At 38.7% G+C, this 15531-nt stretch overlaps 2 pseudogenes; both read right to left on the bottom strand.

Moving 5' to 3' along the window:
• Positions 1–4731: 4731 nt before the first annotated feature.
• On the bottom strand, positions 4732–6780 carry LOC147965154 (acireductone dioxygenase 4-like; annotated as a pseudogene).
• Positions 6781–11734: 4954 nt separating this feature from the next.
• On the bottom strand, positions 11735–13772 carry LOC125517470 (acireductone dioxygenase 4-like; annotated as a pseudogene).
• Between the last annotated feature and the right edge of the window lie 1759 nt (positions 13773–15531).

Below are 15531 nucleotides of genomic sequence, written 5' to 3'. Positions count from 1 at the left end.
CTTGATTTAAAGTTAATGTTCCAGTCTTGTCACTTCAAATTGTTGTTGCAGAACCAGATGGCGAAAGGGTGACTGGCAGCTGGGCCTCACGCGAATTGATGCGCGCGCATCACCTGGCCGGCCGGGACGAGGAGGTGGCGCCGCGCCGGTGGCCGGGAGGTGGAGGCACGCTGGCGAAGGGGAGGAGGCGGGGGCAGGGAGGATGAGGCCGGGCGGCGCTGCGCGCAGGGAGGGAGGCGGCGGTGCAAGGGGAGGGATGCGGCGGCATGCGGGGAGGGAGGCGTCAGCGCGCGGGGAGGGAGGCGGCGCCGAGGTGGGGGCAGGTGGAGGGGGCGGCGGCACGGTGGGGGGCCGATGGCTGGGGCGGCGGCACGGTGGTGAGGCTGGTGGTCTGTGCAGCCGATCCAGTCGCTGTGGAAGAAGGAAGGTGGGAGAAGTGGTTGGCCGCGGGGGAGGTTCAGTTCGATGGGCTTCGTCGGCGGCTAGTCATGGCGCCGCGGGCTCCCTCACTCCGGCTGACGCGGTCGCTCGCTCGCCCACGACGGAAGAAGGTGGGTTAGATTCGGGGTGGGTTGGGAAGTTTCTACGGTGTAGCGCGTCGCGCCCTTATAGAGCCGAGGGTAACAGAATAATATTCTGTCACTAGTAACAAAATAGCCCTGTCCAACCTAGTTCACACGGAAGTTTAACATACTACTAGCGGGACAGGTCAGGTTGTGATCAGAATATTATTCTGATCCCGTGATCAGAATAGTGTTTATGTTGAACTTCCGTGTGAACTAGGTTGAACTTCCACCAACATTGCTCAAATGGGGCTTGCGATATACTGTTGGAAAGATAAGGACCCCAATATCATGAGCCAAATTAAATTTTTGGCAAAATATAAGCGGTTTAAGAGCAGTTTTGAAAACCGTTTTTCATCGCACAAAAAATGTGAATCGTATTTTCAATCGCATTTCTAAACCGTTTATCGGAATGAGGCATATAATATGGCGTTGGAAATCTGCTGCAAAACCGCACCTTCCACATGTTCAAAGTTTTCTCTAATTCCCTATGGTTAAAGAGTAATTTGAAAAAACGTAAAATTTCGTAAATCGAACAACCGAGTTTGTTTTTTCGATATCATTTCTAAACGGCTAATCCAATGCAGGCAAATGATATGGCATTGGAAAGCTTATAAAAATGCACTACTTTTTCATCTTGAAAGTTTTTTCTAATTTTGAATGGTTTAAGAGTAATTTAGAAAATGGTCCAAGTCCTACCGAGTTCGTATTTTCGAGCTAATTTTTTAACCGTGCGTCCGAATGCAACAAATGATATGGCGTTAGAAAGCTTGAACAAATTCGAAACTTTTTGGTATGTATTGTTTATCCCAATTCTTTACGGTTTTAAGTCAGTTTCGAAAATGGTGAAAAACGTATTTTGTCGTAATTTCTACAAACTTTATCGGAATTGGGCAAATAATATACCGTCGAAAAGCTATGGCAAATGTGAAACTTTTTCATGTTGATGCTTTTCTCTGATTCTTAGCCGTTTTCAAGTAACTGCGAAAATGGCGAGATCATTCGTTCTGCCTTTATCGCGAAACAGATTCTTCGAAAATGCACCACGTGAAGAACATGAACTTCTCGGTGCATGTACCTGAACTTCACTCTGTTTTTCACGTGATATTTTGCTCGTATGTCTCCATCAACTGCTCGTAACTCTCCATCCATTCACCGGAATTGAGCAGGTGATATACTGATGGAAAGCTGTTGTAAGCACGCAAGTTTCCCGTGTTTATCGTTTTTTCGTACTCGCAATGATTTAAAAAAAAATCATCTCAAATTCATTCAGGGTAGTAGTTGAACTTCCTTCTGTTTTCACGTTGAACTTCTGTGGCGTATTTTCGTTTGTAATTTTCTCATCCATTCGTCCGTGTTACACAAATAATATTCCTTTGGTACAAATCTCTCTCACAATAATTTTTTAAACTTTCTCCGACGGAGGACTTGAACTTATAACAACAAAACTTTTAGAATTTTCTTTTTTATTCCTTTTTAATACAAAATGCACACCGTGTAGTACGTGAACTTGGCAGTTATCAATCTGAACTTCTCTCGGTTACGTGAAAATATCTGAGTTTTTTTATGAATTTATAATATGATTTGCTTAATCCCTTTTTATGAATCTTGAAGCGCTCTATTTTTTAAAAGTTGAACTTCTTGTTATTTTATTTTTGAACTTCCTGTTTCCATTCTTTAATAACGAGGAAAATTTGAGTTTTCTATAATCCTCGAACTTCTTCATATTTTTAATAAGGACTTCCTGGTTTTATTTCTTAATCTCTTTTTATGAATCTTGAAGTGCTCTATTTTTAAAAGTTGAACTTCTTATTATTTTATTTTTGAACTTCTTGTTTACATTCTTTAATAACGAAGAAAATGTGAGTTCTCTTTAAAAATTTGGACCTTGCCTTTTAATTCATTTTTCTCATATTAAACACACATCATGTAGTAGAAAATTCTCCATGTTTTAAAATTGAACTTCTTGGTTTTATTCTTCAGTAATGAGAAAAACTAAGTTTTTAATGTACATTGAATTACTCAGTTTTTTCAAATTGAACTTCTTGGTTTAATCTTTAGTATCGGGGAAAATCCGAATTTAAAAAAAATGGGGAAATTTTTTTAAAAGTTTTTTGTTATTCCCTTATTTTAATTTGAATTTATCAGTTATTCTTTAGAACGATAATCTGATGTTTTTATCAAGTTTGAACTTCTCTGTTATTTTAATTTGAACTTCTTAGTTTTATTTTTTAGTTACGAGAAAAATCGAATTTTTTGAACCTCTTTGTCTTAAAATTTTGAACTTCTTGGTTTTATTTTTTAATAATGTGAAAAATCTGAATTTTTTATAGACATCGAACTTCACAATTTTTAAAATTTGAACTTCTTAGTTTTATTGGTTAGTAACGGAAAAATGATTTTTTATTAAAACAATGATACCATGTCGTTATTTTTAATTTGAACTTCTAGTTTTTATAGAATGGGGAAAATCAGTTTTTTTTTCATATTCCTAGCCATGTGGATTTCAATGGTGTGCTCCTTTTTCTTTTTGGAACTTGTTGCAATGAACATTTTTAGGTTTCATTTTATTACCTTTTCCTCATCCGAACTTTTGTGTTGCCACACACCTACACACATACACTCACATGATTTTAACACACATCTAACCATGAAGATGTTCTAAAATTTGAACTTCTGAGTTTTATTTGTTTAATAACGAGAAAAAACTTGTTTTTTTATTGGCATCGAACTTCACCATTTTTAAAATTTGAACTTCTTAGTTCTTTGTTAGTAACGGGAAAATTCTATTTTTTATAAACATTGGACCACTATGTTATTTCGATTTGAACTTCTAGTTTTTTTAAATAAGGAAAAGCATTTATGTATTATTTGAACTTCAACATTTTTTTTGTTTATGAGTTGTATTAAAAAATGCAAAAAATGGAGTTGTGTTTTTATTTTTTGAACAGGTAAATCCTAGGTTTCAATAAATTTTGAAATTCTTTGTTATTTCAGTTTGAACATCATATTTTTTATTTGGAAAAATATGTTTTCAAATAAGCATCAAACAAAAATTTTAAAATTAAAATTTCCAACTTTTATTTTTCCTAGAAATGGAAATAATTTGATTTTTCCGTATACTTCTTTGTTATTTTATTTGAACTTCTCGATTTTATTGGTTTAGCAGCAAGGAAAAACTGTGTTTTAAAATTTGAACTTCTTAGGTTTCTTGAACCGAACTTCTCGGGTTTTTTAAAACGGTGAAAATCAAATGATTTGTTATTCTAAATTGAACTTCTAGGCTTTTATTAATTTTGAAAAGTTAAATTTTGGATTTTTTTAAACTTTTGACTACACCGTTATTTTTAATTTGATCTGCTTTTTTTGAATGCGGGAAATCATTCTTTGCTCAAATTCAGTTTTTACAGACATCAGACATCACCATTTTTTGAATTTGAACATCTTTGTTTTATTCTTTTTACGAATGAGAAAAACCTAAATTTATAATAGACATCTAACTTTACCATTTTTTTAAATTTGAATTTCTTAAATTTATTGGTTAGTAATGGGGAAAATCCTTTTTTTATAAACATTGGACCGCACCGATATTTTAATTTGAACTTCTAGTTTTTTTAGAATGGGAAAACCATTTTTTAGAAATTCTTTTGAAATGTTCCTCTTTTTTATTTGAACTTCGTGATCAATTTTTTTTAACTTCTGGATTTTTAAAATATCAACATCCTCATGAGTATTTTTAAAACTTTATTTTTTTAATGCAATGTAATATCACACTTTTTCATATTCTCCCCAAAAGTTTTTGCGAATGACATACTATTTCAAGGTGATGATATGGTACATATTTGAACTAGCACACCTAGCTAGTTCATGCTTTTCCACTGTTTTTTATGAAATGCAACAAGTTAAGATTCTTTGAACTCCTTTCTTCGTTATATATGCACAACACCATATGATTCCGTCATTCCATTTTCTTTTTCAAAGTATAGTATATTCACTTTCATTCTTTTTGCAGTATTAAACTTCGAAAACGTTAACTGGGTACTGCAAAGACTATGAATTTCACTGCCGAACAACAACTGCGTGCATTTCATCAAAATTTTCTATTTGACTAAAAGTTGCACAAACTCTAGCAACATACTGCATCTATTGCCAGGCTAGTTCTCAGGCATTACATCCAACAAATACAGTGCATGTGAGCAAAAAACCGAAAACAGCGGCGGTAGTACAATCAGCCATATTAGATAAAAAAGCATACATAAGTCGAGTTGTTCTTCCACAGCTTGCTCGACTGGATCGGCCAATCCTTTTTTTTGTCGTTTGCCAGCAGCGGAGATGTCCATGGTGCGCCAACGAGGCCACCTGCATATTCAAGATTACAACACAGTTTCATCCAAGTGTATGTATATGTCCATGCATGGGTGTTTATAATACATAGCTGAGGAATCACAAACAAACTTCAGTGTGCTGCCAGAGCAAGACTAGCATTGTCGTCCGTTAGACTCTTCACATACTCTTGCCACACCGGATGGTCCTCCTAAGGCCGGTTGTGCACTGTCCACACTGGTTCTCCTAGGAAGAGCTTCATGAGCTGTGCACGACAAGAGGCATCAGAATGTGTTAAGTTTGATAAGGACCTAGTTTATATCTGATGCAAGATAGAACTTCTACATATATACACCGTCTCATTTTAATTGCTTATAGATGTTGTTTAACAGCACAGTTCTCTAATTACCGGCTGAAAATGAACCTTGTTTCTGCATCCTACGAGAGCACACTTTCTGCTAAACTTGAATACACTACCCAGATTGGCCAACTTGTGTCGTACATCTGATCCGTGAATGTGATGCTGCTAGTTCAGCATTGTATTGTTTTTCCTTAGTGGTCCTCGCCAAGTAGCATTACATGAAGAACTAGTTGTCAACCATCTTGTTGATCCGTTTTGCGACTTGCGCTTCTTTTTAATGGTTCTACAGATGTCCTCTAATCTAGTGCCTAACTCATGCTTTCAATGAGCTTGGATGACCAAACTGATTCATATTTCTATGCAAAATGTGATGCAAAAAATAATCACCGCAACAACTCTTTAGCAGTAAAACACATAAAAGATCCCAGTCAGTACCTTCACATGGTTGGCGGCGTCGAGGGTGAACCGATGATAAATTCCAACCGGCAGCACGATGATATCCCCTTCTTTTATCCAGATCTGAACCCACTTGTCATCCTTGTCGCGCACATCAAAGTACCCGCCGCCTTCCAAGCTGTAGCGGATCTCTTCGTCGGCATGCATGTGCTCTGTGAAGAAGTTCTTGAGCTTCTCCTCAAAGTTTGCTAACTTTCCAGGGCATATATCGAGATTATGCTTCAGCAAGTGATGCATGTGCAATACTATCAGATTACATACACAAGGTGTGCATGGTTAAAGAGAAGCAAAGAGGAACTGAGAGTTGGTGGGAGTCGCAAACCATGTAGTTATATCCTCTGTCTTTGCGGATCTTCGCTAGCTCTTCTTCGCTTTCAGGCCTCTTTGGGTCCAAATGCCAATATAACACACCAATCTCTGAAAGAAAACAGGGCAAGTGTTGGAAGCTGCTTAGCAGAGTATACCATGTTTACGGAACCGAGCCCAACTTCTAGACACCATGTTTACGGAAAAGTGGATTCAGATACCTGGCCGTTTTTGAATTTTTTTTTCAAAATGATAATTTTCAAAGCTAAAAGAGAACTGAAAACATTCCCTTGTTCTACTCGCCTTATTAGTCAGGTGTCCACTCTCAGCAGATACTTCTTTGGGTGAGGAACATAAATTGTATAGTTCGAATCGATAGAGGATAATCAAGAACGATGGCAAGTCACCCTCTGTTCAAGCAATTACATGAGGGCGTCGTCATATAAAAGTGTTGACTAAGGCCACGACATCCAACAAATAAAAGCTCGTATATATTCAGCCAAAAGAGGCATTTTTTACCCATACAAATAGGGGACACACCAACAATCCAAGAAACTAAGGATCATCATTCGCACCTTGGAGCTTGGAGAGAGGCAGGAGCTCCCTATGGTTCTTGAGGTCCTCACCGTCCTCCCCAACCGTCCACACCTGATCCAAGAAGCAAGATTAGGCGCAAATCAGATATAGAGAAGATAGAATTCATCTCGATTCCTAAGACAAATCCAGGGGATCGAATCCTGGCCATACCTGAAGAGCCATGTTGAGCGGAATGAATGGAACACCGACAAGGCAATAGGTTGGAGAAGAAGTTCTAGGCAGAAGAGGAAGACGTCCATGGTGCGCCAGCGAGGCAGGATAATGTCAGGGGATGGGGCATGGGCCCTTGGGTGGTGTGCTTAGGGACTGGCGGTGGATGCCGGTGCTCATGTGCTACGGGTGGGGGTGTTGATGGTTGGACCCAGGAGCAGGTGCGGCGCGGCTGCCGGACCTAGGAGTGGGGCAAGTGCACTGCAGCGGCCGGACCCAGGCGTGGGGTGGTACGGCAGCCGGGGCCAAATCCAGGCGAGGGGGTTGTGCGGGGCCGGATCCAGGCCGGGGGCAGCTCCAACGTGGATAGAAGGCCGCCGACGACAGCCGCAACGGAGGGTGGAGCTGGGGAAGGTCGCGGTGGCCCCTCTAGGAAGGTCACGACAGTGCCCTGAGAAGGCCGCAGCCCCTATCCGTGGCCAAGGGTGGCGCTGCTCGTCGGGTCCGATGGGCGGCGGAGATCAGGCAGTGGAGAGCGGAGCAGCTGGGCGCCATAGGGCAGGGCGGTAGCGCGCTGGGAGGAAAGGAGGCAGTGCGAGGGGCGGGGCAGGGTGGCGGCTCGCTGGGAGGCCGGGAGCTGCGCCGTGGGGCAGGGCGGCGGTGGTGGCGCGCTTTGGGAGGGTGGCCGCGGTGGTGGCGCGATTCGGGAGGGCGGCGATGGCGGTGGCCTAATTCGGGGAAGGTAGCCGCCGATCGAGGGAGTGGGGGTTAGGGACGGGATGGAGGGGGGTGGGTCGGGGTTAGGAACGGATCGTGGCAGTTCGGCTAGTTCCGGAACATCTCATCGGGCCCATATAGGGCGCGTTGTGATCCAAATAGTTATTCTAATCCTGGGATTAGAATAGTGTCACTATTCTGATCACGGGATCAGAATAATATTCTGATCACAACCTGACCTGTCCCGCTAGTAGTACGTTGAACTTCCCTGTGAACTAGGTTGAACTTCCGCCAACATTGCCCAAATGGAGCTTGCGATATACCGTTGGAAAGCTATGGACACCAATATCATGACCCAACTTAAATTTTTGGCAAAATATAAGCGGATTAATAGCAGTTTTGAAAACCGTTTTTTCTTCGCACAAAAAACGTGAATCGTATTTTTGATCGCATTTCTAAAATGTTTATCAGAATGAGGCATATAATATGGCGTTGGAAAGCTTCTGCAAAACTGCACCTTCCACATGTTGAAAGTTTTCTCTAATTCCCTATGGTTAAAGAGTAATTGAAAAAACGTACAATTTCGTAAACCGAACAGCCGAGTTCGTTTTTTCGATGTCATTTCTAAACGGCTAATCCAATGGAGGCATATGATACGGCATTGGAAAGCTTATGAAATGTGATACTTTTTCATCTTGAAAGTTTTTTTTTCTAATTTTGAATGGTTTAAGAGTAATTTAGAAAATGATCCAAGTCCTACCGAGTTCGTATTTTCGAGCTAATTTTTTAACCGTGCGTCCGAATGCATCAAATGATATGGCGTTGGAAAGCTTGAACAAATGCAAAACTTTTTGGTATGTATTGTTTCTCCCAATTCTTTACGGTTTTAAGTCAGTTTCGAAAATGGCAAAAAACATATTTTCGCCGTAATTTCTACAAACTTTATCAGAATTGGGCAAATAATACACTATTGAAAAGCTACAGAAAATGCGAAACTTTTTCATGTTGATGCTTTTCGCTGATTCTTAGGCATTTTCAAGTAATTGCGAAAATGGCGAGATCATTCGTTCTGCCTTTATCGCGAAACAGATTCTTCGAAAATGCATCGCGTGAAGAACCTGAACTTCTCGGCGCGTGTACCTGAACTTCACTCTGTTTTTCACGTGATTTTTTTGCTCGTAGGTCTCCATCCACTGCTCGTAACTCTCCATTCATTCACCGGAATTGAGCAGGTGATATACCGATGGAAAGCTACTATAAGCATGCAAGTTTCCCGTGTTGTTCGTTTTTTCGTACTCACGACGATTTTAAAAGTTTTTCATCTCAAATTTATTTAATGTAGTAGTTGAACTTCCTGCTATTTTCACATTGAACTTCTGTGGCGTATTTTCATTTGTAATTTTCTCATCCATTCGTCCGTGTTACACAAATGATATTCCTTTGGTACAAATCTCTCTCACAATAATTTTTTAAACTTTCTCCGACGGAGGACTTGAACTTATAACAACAAAACTTTTAGACTTTGCTTTTTTATTCTTTTTTTAATACAAAATGCACACCGTGTAGTACCTGAACTTTCGGCAGTTATCAATCTGAACTTCTCTCGGTTACGTGAAAATATCTAAGTTTTTTTATGAATTTTTAATATGATTTACTTAATCCCTTTTTATAAATCTTGAAGTGCTCTATTTTTTAAAATTTGAACTTCTTGTTATTTTATTTTTGAACTTCCTGTTTCCATTCTTTAATAACGAGGAAAATCTGAGTTTTCTATAATCCTCGAACTTCTCCATATTTTTAATATGGACTTCCTGGTTTTATATCTTAATCCCTTTTTATGAATCTTGAAGCGCTCTATTTTTAAAAGTTGAACTTCTTGTTATTTTATTGTAGAACCTCTTGTTTACATTCTTTAATAACAAAGAAAATCTGAGTTTTCTATAACAAGGAAAATGTGAGTTCTCTTTAAAAATTGGGACCTTGCCTTTTAATTCATTTTTCTCATATTAAACACACATCATGTAGTACAAACTTCTCCATGTTTTAAAATTGAACTTCCTGGTTTTATTCTTCAGTAACGAGAAAAACTAAGTTTTTAATGTACATTGAATTACTCAGTTTTTTCAAATTGAACTTCTTGGTTTAATCTTTAGTATAAGGGAAAATCCGAATTTAAAAAAATGGGGAATTTTTTTAAAAACTTTTTTTGTTATTCCCTTATTTTAGTTTGAATTTATTAGTTATTCTTTAGAAGGAGAATCTGAGGTTTTTATCAACTTTGAACTTTTTGTTATTTTAATTTAAACTTCTTAGTTTTATTTTTTAGTAACGAGAAAATTCGAGTTTGTTGAACCTCTTTGTTTTAAAATTTTGAACTTCTTGGTTTTATTTTTTAATAATGTGAAAAATCCGAATTTTTTATAGACATCAAACTTCACCATTTTTTAAATTTGAACTTCTTAGTTTATTGGTTAGTAACGGGAAAATGATTTTTTGTTAAAACAATGATACCGTGTCGTTATTTTTAATTTGAACTTCTAGTTTTTATAGAATGGGGAAAATCAGTTTTTTTTCATTTTCCTAGCCATGTGGATATTTCAATGGTGTGTTCCTTTTTCTTTTTGGAACTTGTTGCAATGAACATTTTTAGGTTTCATTTTATTACCTTTTCCTCATCCGAACTTTTGTGTTGCCACACACCTACACACATACACTCACATGATTTTCACACACATCTAACCATGAAGATGTTCTAAAATTTGAACTTCTGAGTTTTATTCATTTAATAACGAGAAAAATATGGTTTTTTATTGGCATCGAACTTCACCATTTTTAAAATTTGAACTTCTTAGATCTTTGTTAGTAACGGGAAAATTCTATTTTTTATAAACATCGGACCACTCCGTTATTTTAATTTGAACTTCTAGTTTTTTTAAATAAGGAAAATCATTTATATATTATTTGAACTTCACCATTTTTTTTGTTTATGAGTTGTTTTAAAAATGCAAAAAATGGAGTTGTGTTTTTTATTTTTTGAATAGGTAAATCCTAGGTTTCAATAAGTTTTGAAATTCTTTGTTATTTCAGTTTGAACTTCATCTTTTTTTATTTGGAAAAATATGTTTTCAAATAAGCATCAAACGGAATTTTTAAAATTAAAATTTCCTGCTTTTATTTTTCCTAGAAACGGAAATAATTTGATTTTTCCGTATACTTCTTCGTTATTTTATTTGAACTTCTCGATTTTTATTGGTTTAGTAGCAAGGAAAAACTGTGTTTTAAAATTTAAACTTCTTAGGTTTCTTGAACCGAACTTCTCGGGGTTTTTTTAAACGATGAAAATCAAATGATTTGTTATTCTAAATTGAACTTCTAGGCTTTTATTAATTTTGAAAAGTTAAATTTTGGATTTTTTTTAAACTTTCGACTACACCGTTATTTTTAATTTGATCTCCTTTTTTTTGAATGCGGGAAATCATTCTTTGCTCAAATTCGTTTTTTTACAGACATCAGAAATCGCCATTTTTTAAATTTGAACATCTTGGTTTTATTCTTTTACGAATGAGAAAAACCTAAATTTTCAATAGACATCTAACTTTACTATTTTTTAAATTTGAATTTCTTAAATTTATTGGTTAGTAATGGGGAAAATCCTTTTTTATAAACATTGGACCGCACCGATATTTTAATTTGAACTTCTAGTTTTTTTAGAATGGGAAAACCATTTTTTAGAAATTCTTTTGAAATGTTCCTCTTTTTTATTTGAACTTCGTGATCAATTTTTTTTAACTTCTGGATTTTTAAAATATCAACATCCTCATGAGTATTTTTAAAACTTTATTTTTTTAATGCAATGTAATATCACACTTTTTCATATTCTCCCCAAAAGTTTTTGCGAATGACATACTATTTCAAGGTGATGATATGGTACATATTTGAACTAGCACACCTAGCTAGTTCATGCTTTTCCACTGTTTTTTATGAAATGCAACAAGTTAAGATTCTTTGAACTCCTTTCTTCGTTATATATGCACAACACCATATGATTCCGTCATTCCATTTTCTTTTTCAAAGTATAGTATATTCACTTTCATTCTTTTTGCAGTATTAAACTTCGAAAACGTTAACTGGGTACTGCAAAGACTATGAATTTCACTGCCGAACAACAACTGCGTGCATTTCATCAAAATTTTCTATTTGACTAAAAGTTGCACAAACTCTAGCAACATACTGCATCTATTTCCAGGCTAGTTCTCAGGCATTACATCCAACAAATACAGTGCATGTGAGCAAAAAACCGAAAACAGCGGCGGTAGTACAATCAGCCATATTAGATAAAAAAGCATACATAAGTCGAGTTGTTCTTCCACAGCTTGCTCGACTGGATCGGCCAATCCTTTTTTTTGTCGTTTGCCAGCAGCGGAGATGTCCATGGTGCGCCAACGAGGCCACCTGCATATTCAAGATTACAACACAGTTTCATCCAAGTGTATGTATATGTCCATGCATGGGTGTTTATAATACATAGCTGAGGAATCACAAACAAACTTCAGTGTGCTGCCAGAGCAAGACTAGCATTGTCGTCCGTTAGACTCTTCACATACTCTTGCCACACCGGATGGTCCTCCTAAGGCCGGTTGTGCACTGTCCACACTGGTTCTCCTAGGAAGAGCTTCATGAGCTGTGCACGACAAGAGGCATCAGAATGTGTTAAGTTTGATAAGGACCTAGTTTATATCTGATGCAAGATAGAACTTCTACATATATACACCGTCTCATTTTAATTGCTTATAGATGTTGTTTAACAGCACAGTTCTCTAATTACCGGCTGAAAATGAACCTTGTTTCTGCATCCTATGAGAGCACACTTTCTGCTAAACTTGAATACACTACCCAGATTGGCCAACTTGTGTCGTACATCTGATCCGTGAATGTGATGCTGCTAGTTCAGCATTGTATTGTTTTTCCTTAGTGGTCCTCACCAAGTAGCATTACATGAAGAATTAGTTGTCAACCATCATGTTGATCCGTTTTGTGACTTGCGCTTCTTTTTGATGGTTCTACAGATGTCCTCTAATCTAGTGCCTAACTCATGCTTTCAATGAGCTTGGTTGACAAAACAGATTCATATTTCTATGCAAAATGTGATGCAAAAAATAATCACCGCAACAACACTTTAGCAGTAAAACACATAAAAGATCCCAGTCAGTACCTTCACATGGTTGGCGGTGTCGAGGGTGAACCGATGATAAATTCCAGCCGGGAGCACGATGATATCCCCTTCTTTTATCCAAATCTGAAGCCACTTGTCATCCTTGTCACGCACATCAAAGTACCCGCCGCCTTCCAAGCTGTAGCGGATCTCTTCGTCGGCATGCATGTGCTCTGTGAAGAAGTTCTTGAGCTTCTCCTCAAAGTTTGCTAACTTTCCAGGCATATATCGAGATGATCCTTCAGCAAGTGATGCATGTGCAATACTATCAGATTACATACACAAGGTGTGCATGGTTAAAGAGAAGCAAAGAGGAACTGAGAGTTGGTGGGAGTCGCAAACCATGTAGTTATATCCTCTGTCTTTGCGGATCTTCGCTAGCTCTTCTTCACTTTCAGGCCTCTTTGGGTCCAAATGCCAATATAACACACCAATCTCTGAAAGAAAACAGGGCAAGTGTTGGAAGCTGCTTAGCAGAGTATACCATGTTTACGGAACCGAGCCCAGCTTCTAGACACCATGTTTACGGAAAAGTGGATTCAGATACCTGGCCGTTTTTGAATTTTTTTTTCAAAATGATAATTTTCAAAGCTAAAAGAGAACTGAAAACATTCCCTTGTTCTACTTGCCTTATTAGTCAGGTGGCCACTCTCAGCAGATACTTCTTTTGGTGAGGAACATAAATTGTATAGTTCGAATCGACAGAGGATAATCAAGAACGATGGCAAGTCACCCTCTGTTCAAGCAATTACATGAGGGCGACGTCATCTAAAAGTGTTGACTAAGGCCACGACATCCAACAAATAAAAGCTCGTATACATTCAGCCAAAAGAGGCATTTTTCCCCCAAAAAATAGGGGACACACCAACAATCCAAGAAACTGAGGATCATCATTCGCACCTTGGAGCTTGGAGAGAGGTAGGAGCTCCCTGTGGTTCTTGAGGTCCTCGCCGTCCTCCCCAACCATCCACACCTGATCCAAGAACCAAGATTAGGCGCAAATCAGATATGGAGAAGATAGAATTCATCTCAATTCCTAAGAGAAATCCATGGGATCGAATCCTGGCCATACCTGAAGAGCCATGTTGAGCGGTGAAAGTGCGTTATATCGACTAGAGGGGGGGTGAATAGGCGATTTTTATGAAAGTCTTCAAAATGTGGGAGTTATGAAGACAAACGATAGAAATAAACCTAATACCCTGCAGCGGAAGGTAGACTACACTAGGCAGGCCATAGTCAAGTATTCAATAGAGTGAAAGCACAATGACTAATAGCAGCAATGTAGTAAGGATCAGGTAGGAAGATATTGAGAAGCCAGACAGAAAACGCAGTTACTCAGTGAAGACAAAAGATAGTGCAAACATACAATGACTTCACAAGGAGTAACAGTAAGTAAAGGGAAGGGAAGATGAAACCAGTGACTCGTTGAAGACAATGATTTGTTGGACCAGTTCCAGTTGATGTGACAACTGTACGTCTGGTTCGGACGGCTAGGTATTTAAACCTTAGGACACACAGTCCCGGACACCCAGTCTTGAACACGCAGCTCAGGACACCCAGTCCTCACCGTTTTCCCCTTGAGCTAAGGTCACACAGACCTCGCCCAATCACTATGGTAAGTCTTCAAGGTAGACTCCCAAACCTTCACCGACTTCGTTCACCGGCAATCCACAATGTCTGTTGGATGCTCAGAAAGCGACGCCTAACCGGCTGGAGGATGCACAGTCCTCAAGTGTAATAAGTCTTCATATCACACAGACAAGAAGACTTAAGTGATGCCTATTTCTCTTTGGCTCTGGGTGGTTAGGGCTTTATCCTCGCAAGGAATTCTCTCTCAAAGGCTTCGAGGTGGGTTGCTCTCAAACGACAAAAGCCGTACTCTCAATCCGAGCAGCCAACCGTTTATGGTTGTAGGGGGTGGGCTATTCATAGCCACTTGGCAACCCGACCTGATTTGTCCGAAATGACCCTGGGTCACTAAGGAACTGACACGTGTTCCAACGGTCAGATTTCAAACTCACACGACAACTTTACTTGGGCTGCAAGCAAAGCTGACTTGTCCGACTCTGGACAAGATTCGCTCTCATAGTCTTCACTCGAAGACATAGGTTTTGGTTAGGCATCACTTCAGTCATTCTGACTGGTTCTCTTGGACACCACTTAACAGTACGGTGGTTCCTATGACTCAACACAAAAGAAAAAGAACTACGAAAGATCTAAGTCTTCGAGCTCCATAGGCTTCATGTGGTGTCTTCTCTTGTCATAGTCTTTAATGTGAATATCTTCATATACCACCTTTGACTTCAATGTCTTCATACATTTTTAGGGGTCATCTCTGGTAGGAAAACCGAATCAATGAGGGACTTCTACCTGTGTTATCCTGCAATTCTCACAAACACATTAGTCCCTCAACTAGGTTTGTCGTCAATACTCCAAAACCAACTAGGGGTGGCACTAGATGCACTTACAATCTCCCCCTTTTTGGTGACTGATGACAAACTAGTTGAAGTTTTCAACGGGGAATATAATCTGTGAAATTGTAAAGGATAAGGAATTATCTTCATAAGTTGCAAGGGCTCCCCCTGAAGATGTGCATATAAGTAATTTGCTTTTGGAATGCAAATGCACATGGCAGGATGTACTTATGGAGATCCACTTCAACTTATGATGACAATCCACTATGCATGTGAAAGTATATGAAGATAATGACATGCATAATGGAAAATGGACGTCTGCAGAATGATCCAAGTGCGGAATTTATCGTCGCACATGCGGAATTTATCATCGCAAAACAAGGTGGCAGATAAGTAGCAGACGACCATCGTGTTTAAGTGTTACAACTCAAA

Source organism: Triticum urartu, chromosome 6A, assembly GCF_056163025.1.
Source record: "Triticum urartu cultivar PI428250 chromosome 6A, HENAU_Tu73, whole genome shotgun sequence".
Lineage (NCBI taxonomy): Eukaryota > Viridiplantae > Streptophyta > Magnoliopsida > Poales > Poaceae > Triticum > Triticum urartu.
This window is presented reverse-complemented; position numbering and strand designations above follow the sequence as displayed.